This window comes from Thermobia domestica, chromosome 3 (assembly GCF_964235325.1).
Source record: "Thermobia domestica chromosome 3, izTheDome1.hap1.1, whole genome shotgun sequence".
Taxonomy (NCBI): Eukaryota; Metazoa; Arthropoda; class Insecta; order Zygentoma; family Lepismatidae; genus Thermobia; species Thermobia domestica.
In genome coordinates, this window is record NC_137456.1 from 35458070 (window position 1) to 35482163 (window position 24094).

At 36.9% G+C, this 24094-nt stretch overlaps 1 long non-coding RNA gene across 1 annotated transcript; it reads right to left on the reverse strand.

Annotated features, from left to right (window-relative positions):
• Positions 1-10393: 10393 nt before the first annotated feature.
• On the reverse strand, positions 10394-21153 carry LOC145681408 (uncharacterized). Its single transcript, XR_014130777.1, has 3 exons — positions 21017-21153; positions 12567-12671; positions 10394-10669 (listed from the first exon to the last, which is right to left on the reverse strand). It is a non-coding gene; the product is annotated as an uncharacterized LOC145681408 (long non-coding RNA).
• Between the last annotated feature and the right edge of the window lie 2941 nt (positions 21154-24094).

Below are 24094 nucleotides of genomic sequence, written 5' to 3' on the forward strand. Positions count from 1 at the left end.
ATATCTGAAAAAGGGAAATTTTTGAGGGAATTTCCCGAAAATCCCTCTGTTACGGGAAAACTGTGCGTGATGGAGAGAAACCGAGTGCATATTCGAATTCAGCGCAAAAAGTTCCTTTAAGATCAGGTGATTTTTCTCATATAACAAACAAAAAGTTTAAATTTGTTAACTAGTGTAATTGAAAAGTACCGACAGTAGTGTCGAATTCATAATTTTGGGGCTCTATAAGTTCATTGGTGACAGTTTTGGTGCCCTTTATGTCCAAAATAAAAAGTATTCACCCCATGCAAGGTATTCGGCTAGTCTGTAATAATAACGAACGGAAGTTTCACATATTCAACCCTTTAATATACTTCTCCCTGTTCAAATTTACTCACCTGTGCGGTATATGTGTGTTTATGTAAATAAGATCATTTCTCTTTTTGAGTTATTCGAAAAACATACAAATAATAAAGAGGGAGGATTTTAACAGAAATTCGAAAACTAAAAGAGTAAAATTAAAACCTGTTGCTTTAAGTATTTTTCCTGTTTGCAAAATACATTGTATATATGCTGCAAACATGTTACAGCAAGTAAGGTTACTAGCATCAGACGAAGAAATAGTTTTTAAATTATATTTTCCGGTTTTTACTAATATTTTCGAACAACTATTTTTTTATTAATGGGTTCAATTTTTTTGGAAATTTTACCGACCTTGATAAAATTTTCAACATAAATGAGGTTCGGGATGTTTTTTGTTATTTCACATTGAATGTGCAACTTGAGGGAAAGGGAGAGGGAAAAATGACAGATATTAGTGTCGAGTCCATAGTTTTCGGGGTCGCTGAGATGAACTGTGACACTTCCGGCCATTTAAATCGAAATTCAGTCCCATTCGTACTCTAAGGGGGGATGGTGACACGTAAAGGTAATTGAAAATTACCGGTATTAATGTCGAATTCATAGTTTTGGGGCTCTATAAGTTCATTGGTGACAGTTTTGTGCCCTTTGTGTCCAAAATGAAACTTATTCTCCCCGTGCGAAGAACGGGTATTCTGCTAGTCTGTAATAATAACGAACGGAAGTTTCACATACTCAACCCGTTAATATTTTCACGCTGCTCAAATTCACTCACTTGTGCGGTATATGTGTGTATGTGTAAATAAAATCCTCTCTCTTTTTGAGTTTTTCGAAAATTTTACAAAGAATAAAGAGGGATTTTACCAGAAATCAGAAAACTAAAAAGTCGAGTTAAGACCTGTTGCTTTAATTATTTTTCCGTTAGCGAAATACATTGTATATACAATAGGACGCTGATAATCCGAACGTCAAAAATCCGAACCCGGTCCCTAGAACCTTTTTACATTTTGTCTTAACGCTAGCGATAAACAAACAATAGTGTGCCCGTCGACGTTGACTGAAGTCAGTGTTTTAACAAAAGTTCATTCATATGTAATTGTTTGTCATACATATTTTTATTTTTATTTTCTCTTGGGCCTATAAGTTTTAAGTGTGACTTACAAGATCAGTGTAATTTAGTGTACGAGCAAGTTCTTCACAAACATTAAATGTAAGTAGCCTTACGTTCGGTATTGTAATTACTGTATGTACTGAATAGCCAATGTATCGATTGAAGAACATACCGTACAGTATATGTAAGCCTAAATGACATTTTTTGTCATTTTAGAAAATCTGAACTACCTGTGGTCCCAATTAGTTCGGATTTTCGACTTCTTACTGTATATGCTACAGACATGTTACAGCAAATAAGATTACTACCATCAGGACAAAAAATAGCTTTAAACTATATTTTCCTGTTTTTGCCAATGTTTCCGAAAATTTTTTTCTAATGGATTCAAAATTTACGGAAATTTCACATAGAACAAGGAAGATCTTTCTATAAAATATATGTTTGATTTAACATTAACTAAAATGATTCTGGCCCCTTTATTTTAACACTTGCCTGCCATGAAGGGTGAACTTCATAATATTGCTCAAGATAATTTTAATGCGTCTATACTAATTAAGCTAAATAGGTAGAGGTCTGCGCGGATGCGGATATCTGCATCAAAATGGGCATTTGCGTATGTATCTCTCTTTTCTGTGCGGATAAAGGATAAAGTTGCGGATAATGTTTCCTACATTTTTTCTACCTAAAAAAATGCTGTGAATTTTCTGATAATGGTGGAAAAAGCACTAGAAACGTTCGTTTTGAATTAAAAGTTTTAAAACTAGTTGAAAAATACTAAAACCAAAATACAAGTATGTTTGAAGCTTGTGACTCAGTGACAGCAAAAGGACAAAAATGACACGAGAGAGTTGTCCTTTTATTGCTGTTTTCAATATTTTAGCAGCCGTTTTGTAGGTGAATGAGATCTCTGATCTGAACAGAAAGAAACGACAGGCCCCATCGCTACTTCTCAAGTACCGCTATTTGCTGTAAAAAAAAGAAAAATAACTGCCCCCAAAGCCCCTCTGATAAAGCGGAAAATTTTCAGACCATTCGCCTTGAAGAGGAAGAGATGTCTTCAAATAAAGTTTTTCTAGCCTGAGAGGTCAGGAACCAAAACCCTAATTTAAAACACCGCATTCCCTTCCATAAACTGAAAACTGGCCAGCAGAATTATCTTTCCCTTTTGTAACAAACTGGAGAAGCGCGTAGGTCACCGAAAGAGTAAAGAAATCACATCATACGCTCATCGTTCTCTCTCCCTCTCTTAAAAAAAGAAAGAAAGAAAAATCTTCACTGTTTCTCTTGAAGTACAGCAGATACTGAATGCACATTTGCGACCCCACAGATTTCTCTCTTCGGAGAGGTGCCACAGACCTCAATGAACATTCTGAGGGATTGGAGTTTTATAACAGCAATTGTTTCTCTCTCTCTTTTTCTTCTTGTGTGTATGTTTATATGTATGTATGTTCTGGGCCTCTGGTAAAAAAAGAAATAACAACCAATGCGTTGTTTCTCGTACCCTAAATATGTCCAACAATAAGAGGGGGCTGCAAAGAAGAGCAGTACCTCTATTGCCTCTTCCCAAAATTAACGGTATAGACTTCCTATTTGTATTCGAAGTTATTTTCACTTCTAGTTTCAGTAAAAGCGTGGTCGTGAAAGCTTGAGTTGATTTTGAGTTAAACGTCCCGTTCAGCAACAAGGTTATATTAACGTGGATCTACTGATTAACGTGGAATCCGAACCACTTGAGCTACCGCCGGGAATTGAACCCGGGTCTCCCACGCCAAAGGCGCGTACGCTACCCGCTTAGCCACGAAGGAGCTTGGTCGTGAAAGCATGCATTGTATTGCGTTATTAGAATCGTCACTTATTTTTTAAATTTAGTGCAATTACTGGTGCTACTGTCAGTTCGGGATATGTGGATGAGTTTGCGTTCCTATGATTAATTTTTATTTTTTAATAACGATTATTTCTATTTCGCCTTTGTGTTTAGAACAAATGCCCCTTTTTTATGAATAATGATGAAGTTTAAAAACTTAGTGACGTGCTCTAAAATTAGTCGATTGAGGGAATATTACCTATATGGCATTATTTTGGTCCGATATCTGGATTTGAAAATCTTGGGTAAGTACATAAATAATTCATTAATTTCTAATTTGAATCTGCACGGTTTATATTGCATTTTATTTATCGTAGTTGGCATTTTATCACGAGGAAACTGATATAATATATTGTTTCGTTTGATTCAGAAAACTACGTGTATTATAGAATATTAAGTTGTATATATTTGCTACCTCATTATTTGCGGATGCGGGTGCGGATAGAGATGCTGCGGATGCGGTACGGATGAGGATGCGATATTTTGTATCCGCGCAGACCTCTATAAATAGGATTATATTTTAGTTTCTTTTGTAGCCATAACTCCATTCTATCACTTTGCTAACTTTGAAGTGTTTGGATAAGTTGTGCACAAAATTTCCCTATTCTAATACAAGAAACATAAGTACTCAATTATCTTAATTCTAAACTAGTAAATACAAAACGCTTTTAATTTTGAAAGCATAATATAATAAAATAATCGAAAATATCAATTTTACCCAAATTTTCTGTTTTTTTTTCAAGTTCGGTAAAACCGTAAAAACGTTTTTTTTTTACCCACAATGTCCGGGTTTGTTTTCAGGCCTTTGCAATACTAGTCTCAACACACATTGCACCGAACACTCCTAACGATGGACCTCCGCAGTCGATGACCCATTCATGTGTGAATGTTGAAAATGAAATGAAATGAAATCTTTGAGTTTTACGTCCCACGGTTATGCCGGTTAGGCTAAAGGAGACGGTGATGATGAGTAATGAATGAAATGGTGGAATGAAGAAAGTGGGAGGAAACGGGAGAACCCCGAGAAAACCCACGCACACGGTGTTTGTCCACCACAAAGTTCACTTGACGAGGGCTGGGATCGAACCCGGGACCAAAAATGTGTGAATGTTAACACCACGACATCGGCAACTACGACTGAAATGAACACGTGACCATCGCCACTGGACCGTGGTACAGTGGCAGAGCATTGCATTGTCTGATGAATCCCGATAACTTCATCATGACGATGGGAGAGTGCGAATCCGTCTCTTTTCAAGGGAACAGCTCCTTGACACCTGTACTGCGGGACGGAGACAGGCTGGCTGTGGCTTAATTATTATCTGGGAAACATTCACGTGAGCATCCATGTGTCTAGTGGAGCTCGAGCAAGGCACCATGACGGCCGAGGCATATCGCACACTGCTTGCAGACTACGGACACCCCTTCATAACGATCATGTTCCCAACGGTAGTAGTATTTTTCGACAAGATAATGCACTATGTCACAAGGCCAGGAATATGATGGGGTGGTTCTAGGAACACAGGAGCGAGTTCCAAGTGATGATGTGCTGGGCCCCCGACTCGCCGGATCTGAACCCAATCGAACACATCTGGAATGTGATTGAACGTGACGTCACGGCGCATCGCCCGCTCCCCGGAATTTACGGGAATTAGGTGACGTGTGTGCATATGTGGTGTCAACTCTCTCTGGCGACCTACCAAGGATCATTGCGTGCATGCTAAGACACGTCGCCGTAGTTATCCGTTCCAAAGGTCGACATACTGATAATTAGGTAGGTAGTCATAATGGTCTGGCTGATGTCTGCGTATATTTTAAACTCGTACATTTTGTCTCGACTCGAATTTCCAGACGTCTCGACTCGAATTCGAGTCGAGTCGAGACAGACTGTCGAGTCGAGACAGGCTTAAATCTCGACTCGACTCGACTCCTGCGCATCCCTACCTGTACATGCAACTCAAATCGTACTTTAAGCTGTAGGTCTGCAATCTCATAATAGCTGTAGCAGAAAAGGAACATTAAACTTCAAATACCATTACAGGTATATTCATCTATCACATAAATAAGGGTTCTTCTAATTAGGGGATTCTTTTATCACTCTGGAATTGCTCCTTTGCATTGAAATCGCGTAAGTGGATGGCATACATTCTCTCTGTACAAACATAGCCATGAATACCAAATACTTTTCCGTAATTTTCAACATCCCTCATACACTGGAGACTCCAGTGTCTTACAAGTGAGAAATCACATCGGCAGTGGCGAAATTGTCTTCAATAATGTCTCATTTAATTAATTGTAGCAGATAAGGAATATCGAAGTAAATCACCATTTTTTCATGTAATGTAAACGATATAACTTTCTCGTAATATTGAAAGGACAGACACCAAGTTTCTAATAAAAGAAATACAAAGCCAACACCTTGCACGTTTTTAAAAGTAATGACAAATTAATTATATATTAATGAATAAATAGTAAATATATAATTAAACTAACAAAAACTAAAATCAGAGCTAACGGCCTATCACACCATTCTCACACAATATTATTAATAATAAATATATAAATTGGAAACACATCAAATATAACAATATTAAAGAAACTAACAAGTAAGAGAATTTCGTTCTCACTGTGCCCCTTCGATAGCCTACCAACCTATGGGAATTCAATACTCAAATTTGAAGTAGTAACTCTATAACTGATGGATGCATTAGAGTAATAAAATTTAAGATACAACCTGTTCCTCAGAACCGGAATCCATATCAACAAGCCATTACTCGCTATATCTTACTGTTTTTGTTCAATGGCGACAAATGTTGAAATCGGAAATTATAAATCTGAAGCACTTCCACTTTGAACCGAAAGTTAAAGGAAAAGATTGAACCTGTTCCTGGTAAGCTGAAACAATTGAAAAAATCTCGATCTCTTACCGTTTTTGCTCTGTGTAAATCAGTATTGAAACCGGACGTAATAGTAAATTTCAACTTCCGGTTTTAGTAGCGTTCCGGGTTGTGATGATACATTGTCTTGCGGCCCTGACTCAATTGCAGAACACCATTTCCACTTTCTACTATATTTTTTCTCTTGCGATGAATGTTGAAACCGGAAATGGTTAATTGCAACCACTTCCAGTTTAATAGTTGGTTAATGGAGGAGGCAGACATTATTCGTGAGAAGCTGAATCTATTGTATAAAACAGCATCTCCATATCCCTTACAGTTTCTGTTCTATCGGAAGTAATAATAAATTTGAACTACTTCTGGTTTTGGTAGAGTGTTGTGGATAATCATGTTATATTGAGATGCTGAATCGTTGGCATAAACCGCTTCTCGCTATCTCTTATAGTTTTCGATCTATGATTAATGTTGAAACGATCCTACCAATATATCTCCTACCAATTTTTCTTTCATACCTGTCGATAGACGGACGAACGAACAAAGGCATTCTATAAGACTTGCGACACTTATGCATAGCATACTTTGGAAGACTAACAATATAGAATAAATGTTAAATAACAAAAAATTACCAATAACATATCTATCGAAAATAAAATAGTCCTGAATACTATAGCAACAAATATAAATGGACAAATACATTTAAAAAAAATACCAAGTTGCTCTACATTTATGCATGTCTTAGTATCAGCTCTGAGCGCTATGTGGTTGAGCTACAGTGCCCATCTGCATAACAAAATAATTTGTAATTTATATATTAATATGGAACCAGTAAAGAAACATTGTGTACAATATATTTTAACTGAAGTTTCGTAAAGTTTGCACTGGTAAATAAACTTCTCTCTTTGTCATTTCAAAAGTTCTTGCCTCAAAATCGATTACAATAACAAAGCACAGCAAAAAATCCTAGGAAATGGTGCATGTTTTATTAATAGCATCATCTGAAAGGATTTCCAACTGGCTTGGTGTCCTTCGAGAAGCAGTGGCGACAATCTCTCAACTTGTGCAAACCAGCACTCAGCCTACCTTGCACAAAGGCCGAATCGAAACTCTGTGTTCCGTCACCATAACCTTCCAAGGAACTGCAGCAGCTTTCGCATGATGAGCAATTCAATATTCCACTGAACATGATGCAGAATTTTGCATGCTTCAATTTCCAGCTAGTTGTAGACTGTATTGGATGCCAAGAGTAGTATTAAGCATAATAACATTCTCTGTTTTACTAGATGTACATGTAACATACATGAGCTGAACAAGTGTTCATTGACATACTTGCTGCGCTCTACAAGCACAACGTTATGATACACTTCATTTGATGATTTATCTGCAAGAGGAAATATGTTTGGCTGACCAAGAAGCGGCAGTGTAGTGTAGTAGTTAACCCACAGTTATAGTGAGGAGGAGTCCAGACTTTAATTCTCAGTCCAGTCATACATTTTCCATTCTTTAAATTTCAGTGGCACTCGTTATCTAAACAAATCACCATTTGCCATGGAACGTAAACGACAAAATTAAGACTTTAAATCACAAAAATTGTCTCTTAAATTCCAAAGAAGCTGTATATTTTAAAAGCAATGATATATATATATATATATATATATATATATATATATATATATATATATATATATATATATGGGTAACAATAAATACAGTAGAGCATCGATTACACTGGTCGGCAAAATGAAACCTTTTTTCGCTCCCAAGAACGAAAATAGGTGATCCTATAGGTTTCAAGCTCCTGAGTTAGAATCCGTTACCCGTTTTTCTCCAGGACGTACCAGTTTTCAGGGAGAAGGGGGGGCTGTTACAATATCCGCCCAAAGATGCTATTCTCCACCCATAATAATTTTCACGTTATAATTTAAGTATCAATATAAAATATGCAGACAAAATTGTATAAAATGTTAAAGTTTAACACGTACGTGTCACTTGGTTTTCCTACTCCTCTTGTAATTACTACAGGGTGTTTCGCGTGTCACATTCCAACAGAAGTCTGCCAACATATTCAGACTCCATTTACCAATGTAGCGCCTCTCCATGGTAGCTATTTGCTGGTGAAACCTTTCCCCGTGTCCGTCAGAGACCTCCCCAAGCTGTACATTTCAGGACATAAGTCCATGTGGCAATAGAGGAAGTGTAAGGGACATATTACATCCCATGTTACGAAATGAAGTAATTAACCTGCCCACAATGTCTTTGTAATTAGGTGACTTATGATTCCCTAGAAAGTTACAGCACACTTCTCTAAAGGCCTCCCAACCCTCACTTTCCACTTCATTAAGCTCAGAAGAAAATGTAGTATCCTTATAAACGTCTCTGATTTGAGGTCCCGTAAAAACACCTTTCACCTTGGTCTCGCTGAGTCTTGGGAATATTTTTTTGAGATGATTAAATGCTTCACCATCCCGGTTCAGGGCCTTGACGAAGACCTTCATGAGCCCTAATTTCATATGAAGGGGTGGTAAGAATATTTTCTCCGGATCCATAAGACGTTCATTAGCCACGTTCGTCTCCCCTGGGACCAGTTGCTTTCTTGGCGGCCATTTTGTGATGGTGTACTGATCTTTGGCTCGACTATCCCAATGACACAAGAAGCAGCAGTGCTTTGTGTAACATCCTTGTAAACCGGCGAGGATGGCAATAACCTTAAGGTCAGCACATACAGACCACTGGAACTGTTCGTAATTTATTTTCTGCAACAGGTTTCGCATGTTCTCATGTGTTTCTTTCATATGTACAGCATGAGCAATAAGGATGGCAAACTTTTCATTGCCATTGTGTATTAACACTGCCTTGGGACTTATTCTAGGGGAATCTACGAATAGCCTCCAATCTTCAGTGTTGTAGTTCAACTTCAGGTGTCCCATAAGCGATGGAATGTCACTGCAATACACCAAATCACCATCCTTTGTAAAATTAGGAACTAGGCTCACATCTCTTTTCCTATACATCGATATATTCACATCTTGGTTTAGTAGATTCCATTGTTGAAGTCGTGATGCAAGCAACAGGGCCTTAGACTTGGGAAGGTTTACATCTCTGATCAGATCATTCAGTTCTTCGTGACTTATCACATGTGGCTCATTAGCGTCAGGCAGTGGAGCGTAATTGGGATCTGACTGTATACTCGAAGATTGTGCAACATCCTCACAAGTAGCAGGTTCTTCATCGGATGAAACACTGCACAGGATGTATGAGTCTGGTGGTACGAGTACAGGCAGACCAACATCATGTTTCACAGGTCTCCTCGCGGAATCCAAGTTAGGATACTGTATTTTATGCTTCATGTTTTTTGAGAAACCTTTTATATTAGTCAGGCAGAAGTAACAGTGACGGGGATCCCACCAAACCATAGGTACGGCGATCGGCATCGATCTATGTGTACCTTTAAACCATCCTGTGAGAGTACGCGCACACGAGTTACAACTTTGTTTCGGAGCCCAAACGCGATCCTGGTCGCCGATTTTACACCCGAAGTACAGATGGTAGGCTGTCTTCAGGAACGGTGACAATGGCCTACTTTGTCCCTTGAAAATCACTTTCCCACATATGTAGCAGAATGAATCTGTCGAATTGGTTTTCGATTTTTATCTACTGAAAGGTTAAACTATTTGAAGATTCGGTATCAATAGCAAATCTAGTTCCAATTTTACATGAATTAATCCTTCCTTACAATAATGCATCCTTATCTCCCGAAAATGAGAACTCAAAATATAATTAACAAAGTAAAGTATTCGGCCCATACGCTTCAGTTAATACAATTTGTTAATTAAAAAAGCTTCAAACCTGCATCCTCTTCCACTCTTTGTAGAAGCATAGAAAGATATCACAAACCGAAACCTCCCTCGATTCACTCTAAAGTTTCAAATTCATTTGGAAATATCAGTTCTCCCTTTTCCTTAGTATTGAGAACAAGCAAGACAGCTACGCTTCACTTCTCATATTGAAACAAATGATGACCAAAACTTTTTAACACTATCCCCTCTTTTTTGCATATTATCATACTCATAGGAGAAACATTAACTTCAATCAAAACATGCCATCCATTAATGGCCGAGAACGTTACAAATTATTGAACTTATATACATTAAAAAATAACAAAGGCGTAACATAGAAGGAAACGAATAACATAACAATATACTTTATTGGATTACCTCTAATTACATATACTGCTCCACAATATTTGTCTTTTTAATATATTGAATAAGATTGTAATACGATTTTCTTTCGCATCTCAATGATATTAAAGTTTCGTATACATTTGTTATTCTTGATTATGAAATGTATTATAAACGCGTAATATTGTTACTAAAATAAATATTTTTTAAAAGCAAGTGAATTTTAACGTTCTCACTGATATATCATGAGACTCTTTCTTCGTGCGCTCCATTTTTCTTTTTTCTGAAATTAAGAAAATGGGAAAATTAATTCTAGGTATAATCAACATCACAACGATCAAAATTAAAATCAGATTATGAGGTTGCTGTTAAGTAAGGTTCTTTATGTTTAACTTTAAAGAGTAAAAATTACATGACGGATTCAACTTGGGACGTTTTGCCTTTAAACTATACAAACGGGACTCAAAGGTATACAAAGTTACAATTACAAATTCCAAATTGAATTAAAATTACAAAAATGAGCTCCTCCGTGACTAAGCGGTTAGCATACGCGCCTTTGTCGTGGGAGACCCGGGTTCGATTCCCGGCGGGAGCCCACGTGGTTCGGATTCCACGTTAATCAGTAGGTCCACGTCTCATATAGCCTCGCTGCTGAAACGGACGTTAAACTAAAAATAAATTAATCAATACAAATTACAAAATGTATTATTAGCGGCAGTTTCAATTTTCTGAAAATCTACCTTTTTTCTTGCAGCCTTGGTCCACAAAATGTATTTCCTTTTCATACTTTATTCTGTTCAAGCACAATACAATGAATCTCAAATTTCAAGATTAACTCCCAAAAGTCGTTCCATCTAAGAAACAGGCTTTCTCATTCCATTGTAAGATCGAAGAATGTTAAAGGTTTTCCGATTTTCTAAAATATCGGAAAAAAATATATACTGTAAGTACGAATATATCCCCACCTTTCCGAAATAATACATATACAGGTGGCGGCAGTGTGAAGCTCAACAGTGGCGTTCTGTTTCCAAAGCTTAACCCTTTTAGGCTTTATGGTAACTTCTGTTACCACGGCGTAGTATCGTATTTGATCGCTTATTTAGGTTCTATAACAAATATTTAAACCGTTTTTTTTTTTATTATTGGTCAAGTCTAGGATGGACCAAAGAACACCCCAGATGCGTTTTGAAACCGGATGGTGAACTTGGTGACGCCAAGTGGGGACGGAGGTTCGTGAAATTTTTCATAAAACAAATTTCAGAAATTTTTTTACGCCTTTAATTTTCAAGATATCAGATTGAAACTTTGCATACTGATTGCGTGCACCATTAGGTATTTCTCATTCTTTTTGAGATCCCCATGTGAAACCAGGGTCGGGTACGAGGGGCTCAAGTGTTTTTCGGAGGGGTCCGAAGCGGTGAGTTTTTCTGAAAAATTTCCGATTGTCTCCATTGTTCCGGTTGATGTGCACGATACGGACATGTAGTGGTACTGTTAGAAAGAGCTCGTTATACTGAAGAAAATGACATTTGAACCATGACTGTACCCAGGCCCGGGCCAGAAGAGCACAAAAATTTCGATTTCTTTTGTCCAAAAAATCTCCCAGTTTTTTTTTTTCGTTTCTAGTGTGTAATACGGACAAGCGAATGATACCATTGGAAAGTATCCTCTATCCTTAAGAAACAAGGTATGAACCTTGATCCTACGACAGATATTAAGGAAGCAGTAGTTGTTTGAGTGAAAGTCTCAGGTTAACTCAAAAAATGGAAATCCTAAAAGGTTTAAACATTTCTATGTATTTATTTATAGTTTCGTATCTTAATCTAATACTTATGTAGCATGAATACAAATGAATATCAAGCTGTTCGGTGAAACTATCATTTTTCTTTTCAAAAGTTTTGTTAAACACTGAGTAAACACACTGATATTTTTAAAAAATTATATTAAACGGGTAACTGTAAGCAAGTATACTATTACTTCAATACAACACAGCTTCTTGGTATCGTAGAGTTTGTTGCCAGAGTACATTAAACTTCAGTTTCTATTCTGTACGTTATCTTGTTCGTCTGCCTTATGTTCTACGCAATCCATTAAAACAACCGTAATATCATTTTACTACTTTGGAAATTTGTTGAATTTTATAACTGAAAATTATACTTGCTCAATAAATCGTAACTAACCTTTGTTCTCTTCCCTCCTGTCTCTCCATCGTTCGTCGCAGCGGCTTCTGAATTATCGTCTCCACTTTTTCTCTGTAACTGTCCCGCAAGCTTTTTCTACGGATTCTGTGGAAAGAAGAATAAGTGTTATACTTGAGTCTGTGTGTATTATTTTGACATTCTAACATCTGTAAATCTATGAGATCTAAACTAGTTATAACCAGAAAATGTAAAAACAGCAACTAAAGAATTTTGCAGCAATTAACGTAATGATGCCTGTTTTTCTCTAACCAGGGCCGTAACTTGTGGGGACAGGGAGGGCAACTGTCCCTCCAGGGAAGCTTCCCGCCGTCCGAAGGGGCCTACTTTAAGACATTTTTTTATTCCATATACTGTAATACATGTAATTATAAATGAAGCATCATACAGGTTCACTACATTACATACACAAAACAGCACACAACAGGTAGAAAAAACAAAACTGTGTCGTGGACCCACTTCAGTAAAAAATACCTATATTATTAAGTGCCCCAGAAATCTTTATTCTTATGGCTTTGACATTTGTAAATATTATCCCTTTAGTTAATTTTTCATGTACGGAATGGGCCCTGCAGAGAGCTGGAGGGCCCACAAAGAGTAAGAGAAAGATGGAAAGACAAGATCTATTTTCGAATTTTGTGGGGAATCCAAAACAATCTTTTGGAGGGGGCTCAAATATTAATGCTTTCCCCCCAAAAAAAATCTAAGTTACGGCGCTTCCTCTAACATTAATTTAGAGCAAGACATAATATATTATGTGTAATTGAAAGGAAAAATGTTATAAGGTAGATATTTGTAATCGACTTCAAAAATGTTATCTATCTAACATTGAGCCCATTTACTACGAAAATATATTTATCGCACATTAAATGTGCAACATAAAAATTGTACTTTTTTAAAAAATATAGGAGATAAATATATTTGAGTCAATGCACGTCAAATTATTACACTACAGCCCATTTTCAACCCGACCGTTTTCTTTCAAGTAAATTTTATTTCCGTATTATCCTGGATAAAGAATTCATTAACTGTCTTAGAAGAAATTATGAAATCAATTACAATTTTATCTACGTCCATTATAGATTACAATTTAGCCTTTAAATATTAAGACTAAAACCAAATCTTTAAATATTAAGACTAAAACCAAATTGATGATGCAATATTTTTGACATTTTTTTATATTTCAGACGCGTATCTCTGGTAACATGCTACACGTATGAACCTAACATTGCATTTCTACTAGGACAGTACTGCAAATGCCATTTAATTCTGGAGATGGTATGCTATGGACTTACAAAACTTACAACCATTTGTTGACTTAAACCGAAACAATTAGACATAGACCCCAGAAACGTATGGTCCTCTCAATACAGACCGATTATACTATCCTCAAACCAACTATAAGTCTGTGACCAAGCAGAGATACGAAGGAGGACCACCGTTAGAAAGTTCCCCAAAAGAAACTGCGTCTTAGTTATTTCGTCTCCGCTAGACGACCTTCAGAATTGGAATTTACAAGCAAATTCTATATAACAAACAAACTTCGTTACCACCAAAAGTTGTTTAAAAAGCAAAGACAATAGAAAGGAAAATTTTAAAAAATCCAGTTTAAGAAAATTTAAATAATAGAAATTACTCTAATCAAAAGGTGTACTAAGTAAATAGGAATAAAATACATGTCCGGAGGAAAGCTTAAAATTAAATCGGAGAGTTATCAGCACAAGTCCATCGGTGATGGAAAATAACGTTAAACTTTCTTACTGTGAGCTCACACACATGTCCCTCCACATCACACCGCTCTGCCCCAAAGGAACCATGACAAACGCCATGAAGTATACAAGGAGATGAAAATTTCCTCTCACACGAAAACAAAGTAGGAAGAAAGTACTTAATTCGAATGAAAATTTAGTACAACAAAAAAACTGGAAAATACCGAAATAATGAAAAAAAAACATAGGATGTGTTAACCTGTATTACTTTTTCCTTACTAAATCTTCCTCGTTATTGGAAATATTGTAAATATATGGTATAATAACGTTACTAAATAATACGTGGACGTATTTATGAAGTTTCGCAAGATATCAATACGCATAGATGTCATTACACTATTCGTCTTCACTTACACACCGAATTGCGACTAATTTCCACTCAACCTCATCTGGTCGATATACCTTTTACGCCGAAACTTTAAAACTGAAAATTTCTATAGTTACATTGTACGTGTTAATCCAACCCCGATTTTCGAAGAAAAGACGCTTCTACATCTCCTACTCCCAGCTTCTAGAAATCTGAGAGCTAAAATCTTTAACCAATCACAAATATTCTATCCACCTGTGGCAGATGTGACGAAGAAAAAAATATCACTGCTAGCATTTGCTAGTAATTATTTCAACTTAATAAATATAAAGGATACTGTAAATAATAAACTTTACTATTATGATCCCCCCAAAAAATGATGCTATAGACCATTTACGTTTATTTATTAACTGACATTTCTGTTTCTTGGCAAAGCGCTGATACTTAAATACACGATAAAAAAATCTATACGGAGAAGGGGAGGGTATGAAATGAGTTTCTCTCTCTCTCTCTCTCTAATCATTGTAACGATAAGTTACACACTGAAGTATTGAAATGCGGGAGCGTTGCAGGCAGAACAGAGAAAAAATAACTCAGGGGAAAAAATAAATAAATAAAAATAAACAAATAAAATAAAAAACAAGTACATAGAAATACACAATTTGGCGACTACTTTCATCTGAGTGTCTATGATCCAGCATCTTCAGTTTTTATTGGGCAGTATTTTCAGTACTTATATTACACTATCTGCAGATATGTTTAGATAAACACTGCATCTAAAAGTTTTTAGTATATCGTATTGTGAAAGCGTATCTTCACTATAAAATAATGCCTTCAGTTGACTTGAAGAATTCTCACTTTACGAAACGATGGCTGTGGTAGAGCGTTCACCTCTGGTGCATATGGCCCCGGGTTCAAACCCTGTTCCCGCCAAGTGAACTTTGTGGTGGACAAACACCATGTGCGTGGGTTTCCTCGGGGTTCTCCCATTTCCTCCCACTTTCTTCATTCCACCATTTAATTCATTTCTCATCATCACCACCATCTCATTTAGCGTAACAGGTATAACCGTGGGACGTAAAACTCAAAAATATAATTTTCATTCATTTACGAAACGACGGAACATAAGTGATTAGAAGGGGGAAGGGGAAGCAGGTGAAGAGAAGAAAGGTAAAAGAAGGAAAAGAGGTGGACTCAAGGAACTTGTGCTATTGTCGATTGGGGAGAGAGGGAGGGTTCATCTTTAAATTATTTCTTTTTTACTTTTCTTCTCCTTATTTAAATCTAACGATACACATTACTGGGTTGTGCTGTATGCAACTTCGGTAGAGACTAAGCACTGCTTGGCGAATACATGTTCACCCCATTCCTATGAGCAGACGAGAAATGATGCGAGAAGAGCTTTCAAGCGATAACTAGAAGTGTATAATGTCCAAGAACTCTCATTATACTCTGAAACAAACTAGGCCTAACCTAACCTGATGTAAATGCACATAATAATGGAACAGTTATCTAGATCCTTCCCAGAACATTTCATATAGCATCAACATATTCAAGCGGCAGGGGTGCAGAACACTGACTCGTCTCCCATTCAGTTGTAATAAAACAAGAAAGTAATGTGCCCTACGGGGCTCTAACAACCCGCCTTTATCCGCTATCGCTCGCTATGTGAGTTGAGGAGTTCATCCAAGCAAACGATTCCACCAAATAGAAAATTTATGGGTAAAATATGATGGGAAACACATTTCGTGAAGGAATGAAAGTGTGAATATGAGTAATTACTGTTAGTGCACACCATATTAAAATGAACTCGAGTGATAGTGGAAGTATTTTATGTGTATATGTGTTTCTCCACTATCCTCGTTTAGCGTATGTCAAAACAGGTTTAGAAAATAAAGTCATAACTAAATTTAATTATCTAAATATAGAAAAGAATTTTGAATCATGTGTAGTAGAAATACCGTATATGAAGTTAATTATTTTGGGTGTATATAGAACCCCAGACGGCGACATTAATATTTTCTTGAAAAAATTAGAAATTATCCTTGAATCTTATATTAAAACGGGTAAGCAAGTTGCCATAGTAGGTGACATTAATATTGACTTTTTAGAACCCAAAATAAATGGCCAGCTCGAGATTCTGTTGCAACTTAACTGCAGCAGTCAGAGTGCGAACCAGGTTATCTAAAAACAAAAACAATGCAATAGATCAAAATTTACACAATACCGATCGTCTTGCCTGCAATGTTCAAGTACTAAACAGTGGGTTCTCAGACCATGAGGCGCAGATTTTTACAGTAATGTTAAAAGGTAACGAGATTACTAATGGTACAGTTCATAAACGCGGTACTACATTATTAACGAAAAGAAACTTTAATGACTCGAGCATACAACATCTAAACTGTCGTTTATTCAACGAAACTTGGGAACAGGTATATACGGCTAATAACATGAATCAAGCGTGGGATAGCTTTCACAATATCTTTGCAAATTACTTCAACGAAGCGTGTCCCAAAAAAATTTACTCTGTTCCTACATCGACATGTAATAAAAAACATGGGTAACCACCGGTATTAAAACATCAAGCAAAACACTAAGGTCTCTTAATATGGCGAAAAAAAAAGGGGAATTTATCTCCAGAAATGCAGGAATATTATCAACGCTACAAAACCGTTTATAAAAAGTTGCTTAAATTTGCCAAGAAATCACATTACTCAAATTATATAGACAATTGTAAAAACAAACAGGCAGCTATGTGGAAGGTAGTAAACATAGAGTTAAAACATAGCATCAAAACGAAAAATGAAATTACTGAGTTGGATGTTAATGGGAGCAATGTTACATACCAGACCGTATTGTAAACGCCTTCAATAATTATTACACAGGTTTACATAACCACCACGGTCCTAATGATAAATCGCACCCAAACATTTGCAAGATAAACACAACTATCGGTACCATGTTTTTACGCCCCACCTCAGCAAGAGAGGTACATAACATAATAATGTCATTGAAGTCAAAGTGGTCTTCTGGTCTGGATGAAATACCAATTGCCATCATCAAAAAATGCAGCATTCACATCTCGGAACCATTGTCCTACCTCATCAATATGTTCTTTCAGACAGGTACCTTTCCTGAGAAATTAAAATATGCCAAAGTTAAACCGCTATATAAGAAGGGGGACAATAAAAAAATCGAAAATTACACACCAATTTCCTTGTTGTCTTCTTTTCCAAAAATTATAGAGAAAGCCTTTCTCAACCAAATTATACCATTCCTATCTAAGCATAATGTAATTTCACCTTCACAGTTTGGGTTTCAAAAATGCAAATCAACTGAAATTGATATCTATAATTATATCAATGAGGTTACGGAGACCCTCGACAAAGGCAAAAAATGTGTAGGATTGTTTCTAGCTTTATCCAAAGCTTTTGATTCTGTCCCTCATAACATTCTTATCCAAAAACTTAACAGTTACGGTCCAAGAGGAGTCGTTAACTCATGGATAAAATCATATTTGCAAAATCGCACCCAAGCTGTTGAAATATCTTTTTCGTGAGACACAGCTGAATCAGCAACTTATAAATCTCAATTTAGAAGCATCTTTACCGGCGTCCCTCAGGGTTCGATACTAGGACCCATATTATTTTTGTTATACGTAAATGATTTGCCACATGACGTATCATTAGCAAATACAACTATGTACGCAGATGACACAAGCCTAACAATAACAGGTACAAACTATGATATTGTCTGCGATAAAATTGACGAGACAACTCGTAGTTTAGAAAACTGGTTTGCCCAAAACAAACTAAAATTAAACACAGACAAATCTACAGCTCTAAATTTCCACCCCATTCAAAATAAACAGTGCGTAGAAATTGATATAATGCTAAATAATCATAAAATCATGTACTCAAAGTCAACCAAATTTTTGGGACTTTGGCTAAATCACAACCTCTCCTTTCGGGCAATTTCAGTCTTTACTTACATATGGCATAATCTTCTGGGGAAATTCTCGAAAAAGTAATATGTTGTTTGTAATTCAAAAAAGGCTTTTAAGAACTATAGATGGGCCAAAATAAACGACCCATGTAGGCCAATATTTAAGAAATTTAAAATTTTGCCGTTACCCTCTCTTTACATGTTTCGACTGCTGCTCTTCGTCAGAAACAACATTGACTTATTTAACACACCATCAACACATAAATATGATACCAGGCGCAAGGATAAAAATCCCCAGCAAACAGCACTTCACTAAGTTATATGAAAGGAATCCAATGTTTATGGGTTCTATATTGTACAATAAACTACCTCAGAATATTCGAAGGACAGAACAAAAAGGAGAGTTCAAGAGGTTAATGAAAACTTATCTGTTGCAGCACTGTTTTTATTCTGTAAACGAATTTTTAGATATGTAAGTTAATTTGTCTATTGATAGTTTTGGGTAGCATAGTAGTTTAATTCAATTGTCTATTGATAGTTTTGGAAATATATTGTTATGTAATGCTTTTATATCGTAGATGTAGCATAGTAGTTTATTTCAATAGGTATGTATTTGTCATTACTACGTGTTTTATATATTTGTACCCTTGACGAGTCTTATTCATACGCACGTAATCGTGCAATATGTATGACTAAAAAGACGAAATAAATGAATGAATGAATGAACTCTCGTAGCTGAGACGTCCGCTCCCTACGGACGTACGCCCTCCCTACCGCGCCCCAGCCTTGATTCGGGAATATAGCATTCGTGCTTTTTATTGGTCACCTAACACAAGTTGGTACATCATCATGCACTGTAGGCTTTATGCCACACACCCGTAATTTTTTTTATTAGGTTCAGGCCAGTCTTTCAGAACCGGTATCCGCAATGTCGTTGCTGTTGAGTTTAACGTCCCGTTCATCAGTAAGGCTATATAAGACGTAAACTTACTGATTAACGTGAAATCCGAACCACCTGAGCTCTCGCCGATAATGGAACTCGGGTCTCGCACGACAACTGCTTAGCTACGGAGAAGCTCACATCCGCAATGTATTTATACTTATGGTATTACTGCTGTATTGCCAGAATACGAAAATAAGAAAAGGAATATTATTTAGTTTCTCACCCAAAATACTAGATATTGGCCCTGGCTCACTTGATAATGATTATTGTTCGAAATACGATGTGAACGTATGGCATAAAAGCTAGTCCATAAAACACTGACTAATTTGTGCTTCGTGGCCAGTAAAAAGCACGAATGCCATCTAACCGAGTCAAAACAGGAGAGCAGAAACAGTGTCCGTAGGGAGCAGGCGCGTTAGCGGCGATGAGTATACGCATAAACGAGGATGGTGGAAAAACAATTTCATCAAACAGTTCATTTCATAAAATGCACGCCTTATGTGTTGCACAGCTTTGGGGGAGGTACTACATACAATCCAAGAAAGTACCAAAATGTACTAAATTAGATTATACTCGATTAGGTTTGATTAAATGGTCCTATTCTTTTCTGTAGCTTCAATTAGTTTACACTAGTCACAATAAACTTTTTGCCTGTTTAGTAGACCATGCCTTTCACACAATTTCGACAACTGACACTCATTTTTGTATAACTTCATAAAACTCAATCACGATATGACACAACCTTGTCATTTACGCACTGTCTTTCCCAACAATCATAACAAATATACCGCCAAATAGTCCCTTCTACTCCCCATATATATAGTATAGCTTACAATATCAAAAATAACTAACGACAAGTATTTTGGTAACTATCACCCTCAACTTACTTTTACTCATGAACTAAAAGAAACTCTCCAATTTATCTGGTAAATTTTCTAAAATTGGTCCGGCGATACAGTAGTTAACCCACACAGAGCCCTCCTGAAGTCAATCTGCAAGTAGTAATGGAGCTCCTCATTTTGTGCATGCTGGGCTAAAAGAAATACAAAACTCTAATCTAACCTGGGAATGTAAGAAATCTGTCAAAATTTGGTAGAACCGTCTTCTCGAGTAATATCGAATTGAGTCCTGAGCTTTGGTACAGAAGGAACGAACCTCACTAGTATCTTATATGAGGGTGTTTTAATTCACTCTTCACCATCTGAATTCACTGATATATATATTACCAATTCCCATGTGCTCATCTACGTTACCCCAGCCTATTATAATACACCCGAATATAAGATTTGAAATGGCATGTCGACGTAATAGTGAAGTTATCCACGTCCTGAATTGTTCCTTCTTAATTAAGAATTGATTTATAATTGATAATGAGTTACTTTTGTCCACATACACAAAAACTTTCAGTTGTATAATAAATGGTGCACCGGAATAAATCTATATAAACAAATCACTCATCATATCTTACCTTTTTCGCAGTTCCTATTCTCTCTTCCTTCTTCACTCCAACATAGAACTAAAAGTATTAATATTACTGAAATTTCTACGCTTCTAATCAACCACTCAATTCAAACCGGCTGAGTGTGCACTGTGCAAGGATCTGCGCATGCGCCGTCACTAACAATTGAATGTTGTTTTCCATACGTCCCTTTTTTATCCAGATCATGTAGGTCCGTGGACGCTTCATTCGTGGATTAAATATTGACATCCAATGGACCATCCACTGAAGTCCAGAAAACGGATATTCACTTCTGAACGTAATATGGACATACAATGGACCGTCCACTCAAGTTCAGAATGTGGATATCCATTGCCGAACGTAATATGGACCACCAATGGATGTTACGCATAAGTCAATGTACTAAAACTGGACGTTCTGGATCTAATATGTACGTCCCCTGGCTGTGATGTGCTTTGTGGGTCGTTAACATTACGAGGTTCTTCCAGCCCTTAGAGTGATTACAGCCTTATAGTCGCCTTGAAGTACTAAGGCTAAAACGCTATACGAATGCACTTTCTATAACCGACTAAGAAAAAAATGAAAAGTCGATTCGACTCAAAGGCTAGGAGCATATCTCTCCCATATTGCTGGGTGTTTCAACATAGTATCTTATATTTTAATTGTTTTACGAGAAGCGTTCGCGCATTTGGCGTGGGAGACCTGGGTTTGATTCCCGGCAGGAGCTTATGTGGTTCAGATTCCATGTTAATCAGTATTTCCACGTCTCGTATAGCCTCGCTGTTGAGAGGGACGCTAAAGTCAACTCAACTGTTTTAAGAGAAGGTATTAAATGTAGATTTACTTCCTTATTTTTGTTATATTTAACAGCGATTCTAGCAAAACAGAGGAGGATAGAATATGTAAACTATTTATACCCTACCTGTGTTGGCGCTGGCAACTGTGGCTGAGCGGGAAAGAATCTATTTTCTTACTGAACGTGGAATGCGCAGTGTTAAGTTTGCTATAGGCTACATGTATTCTTGAAATTAAGTAAAATATAGAGAGATTTATAAAATCTGGATATTTTATTCCACACGTAAAACGTGATAAGCAATTGGTGAATACCTGCAGCGAAACTGATAAGGTGTGTGTTGTTGCTTAGGAAAATATTCATTCGGACAGTATTGATAAGGAAGTTGCTAGCATCTCAAAGCAAAACATTCATGTGAATGACTGCTTTCAGAGGTCCAAAGAAACTGGAGATGTACTGAATTTGCAAAACCACGCATCCAGAGAAGAAAAACTACCAATCGAGAGTGCTTAAAGCGTATAGTGGTGATTGTGATCAATTTGGGTCGATAGGAATTGGCTTTCCGAGGCAACGATGAATAAGACGGCAGTTTAAATAAAGAGAATTTCTTACAAACATTTGAGTTGTTACGACGTTCTGACTCTTTTATAACCCTTTGGGGATTCTATGATACAATTTGTACCATACGGGTACATTGCGTTATAGCTCTTCTATCTGAGTTTTTCGTCCGTTTTTTTGTCTGTTTTGTTTTTCAAGTTGAGAGACATTGCAGATGAAGTTGCGTATGGTTTCACACCTTCCTGCGTCCAGACAGGAGGTGAACACGTCATAATTTTAAAATATATATTTTCTCTTATGAAGCCTATGTTCATTATTTTTTGGCGGGCTTATTTTTTCACGTAGAAGATTGAAATTTTGCACAAACATTCAGTCCACCGAGTAGTATTTACTAGATTTTTCAGATTACTGCGTTGAAACAGGGGGGAACCAGAAAGGCAAACGGTTGAAAAAAGGGATATCTTTACCCCCAAAATCCTCTTTTTCGGGATTGGCCCGCCTTAGATACATGATGGAGACATGCGAATGTTACCGCCTGAAAGGCAGTTCTATTCTGAAGAAAATGATGCGCAAACCATTATCTTAGGGTAATTAGGGATGTCTCAGGGAATTTTTACAAAATATCCTTCTGTATACGGGAATATAATACATGGTCGGTATATATATTTTTGGCGGGCTTACTTTTGCACCTAGAAGATTGAAATTGTGCATAAACATTCAGCCCATCTAGTAGTATTTATCAGATTTTTCAGATCTCTGTGTTAAAACAGTTGGGTCCAGAGGGGCTAAAAGTTGAAAAAAGGGATATTTAGACCAAAAATCCCGTTTTTCGGGATTTTCCCGCCTTATATACATGATGCAGACACGCGAGTCATACCGTCTGAAAGGCAGTTCTATTCTGAAGAGAATGATGGGCGAAACATGACCCTAGGGTAATTAGGGATGTGTCAGGGAAATTGTATCAAAAATATACTTCTGTATCGGGGAATATGGGACAATTTCGGTATTTTTTTGGGGGGGGGCTTATTTTAGCACCTAGAAGATTGAAATTGTGCACAAACATTCAGTCCACCCAGTAGTATTTATCAGATTTTTTCAGATTTCTGCGTTAAAACATTGGGGTCCAGAGGAGCTAAAAGTTTAAAAAAAAAGATATTTAAGCCCCAAAATCCCTTTGTTCATGATTTTCTCGCCTTAGATACATTATGGAGACATGTGGATGATACCACCTGAAAAGCAGTTCTATTCTGAAGAGAATGGTTGGAGGATTATAGTCCTGGGGTAAATAGAGATGCCTCAGGATTTTTTTTTACCTGAGATCATGGTGTTTTGCGGTAATTTGGGGCATTGTAGGGATCCTTGATAAAATTTCTCCCGCTCTTATTATTCAAGATAGAAACTAGACATTTGGCACACACATTCAGTCTACCAAGTTCTATTTATCAGATTCTTTTAGATCTTTACGTTCACACAGGGCCGATCAGAAGGGGCCCAAAGTGTGAAAAGATTTCCATCCGAAATTTTCCCTTTGACATCAATTTTCCCTCTTCTGGTATGTGATATGGGCATGCAAGCGGTACTGTTTGAAAGCCAGCTTCATTCTGAAGAGAATGAGGTATAAACCATGATAATAGGATAAATAGTGACGATGCAGTAGCTGCTTGACTGAAAGTCTAAAAAATACCCCCAAAACCCAAAATCTCGAGAGGGTTAAAGAATTATACAGCGCCAGGGAA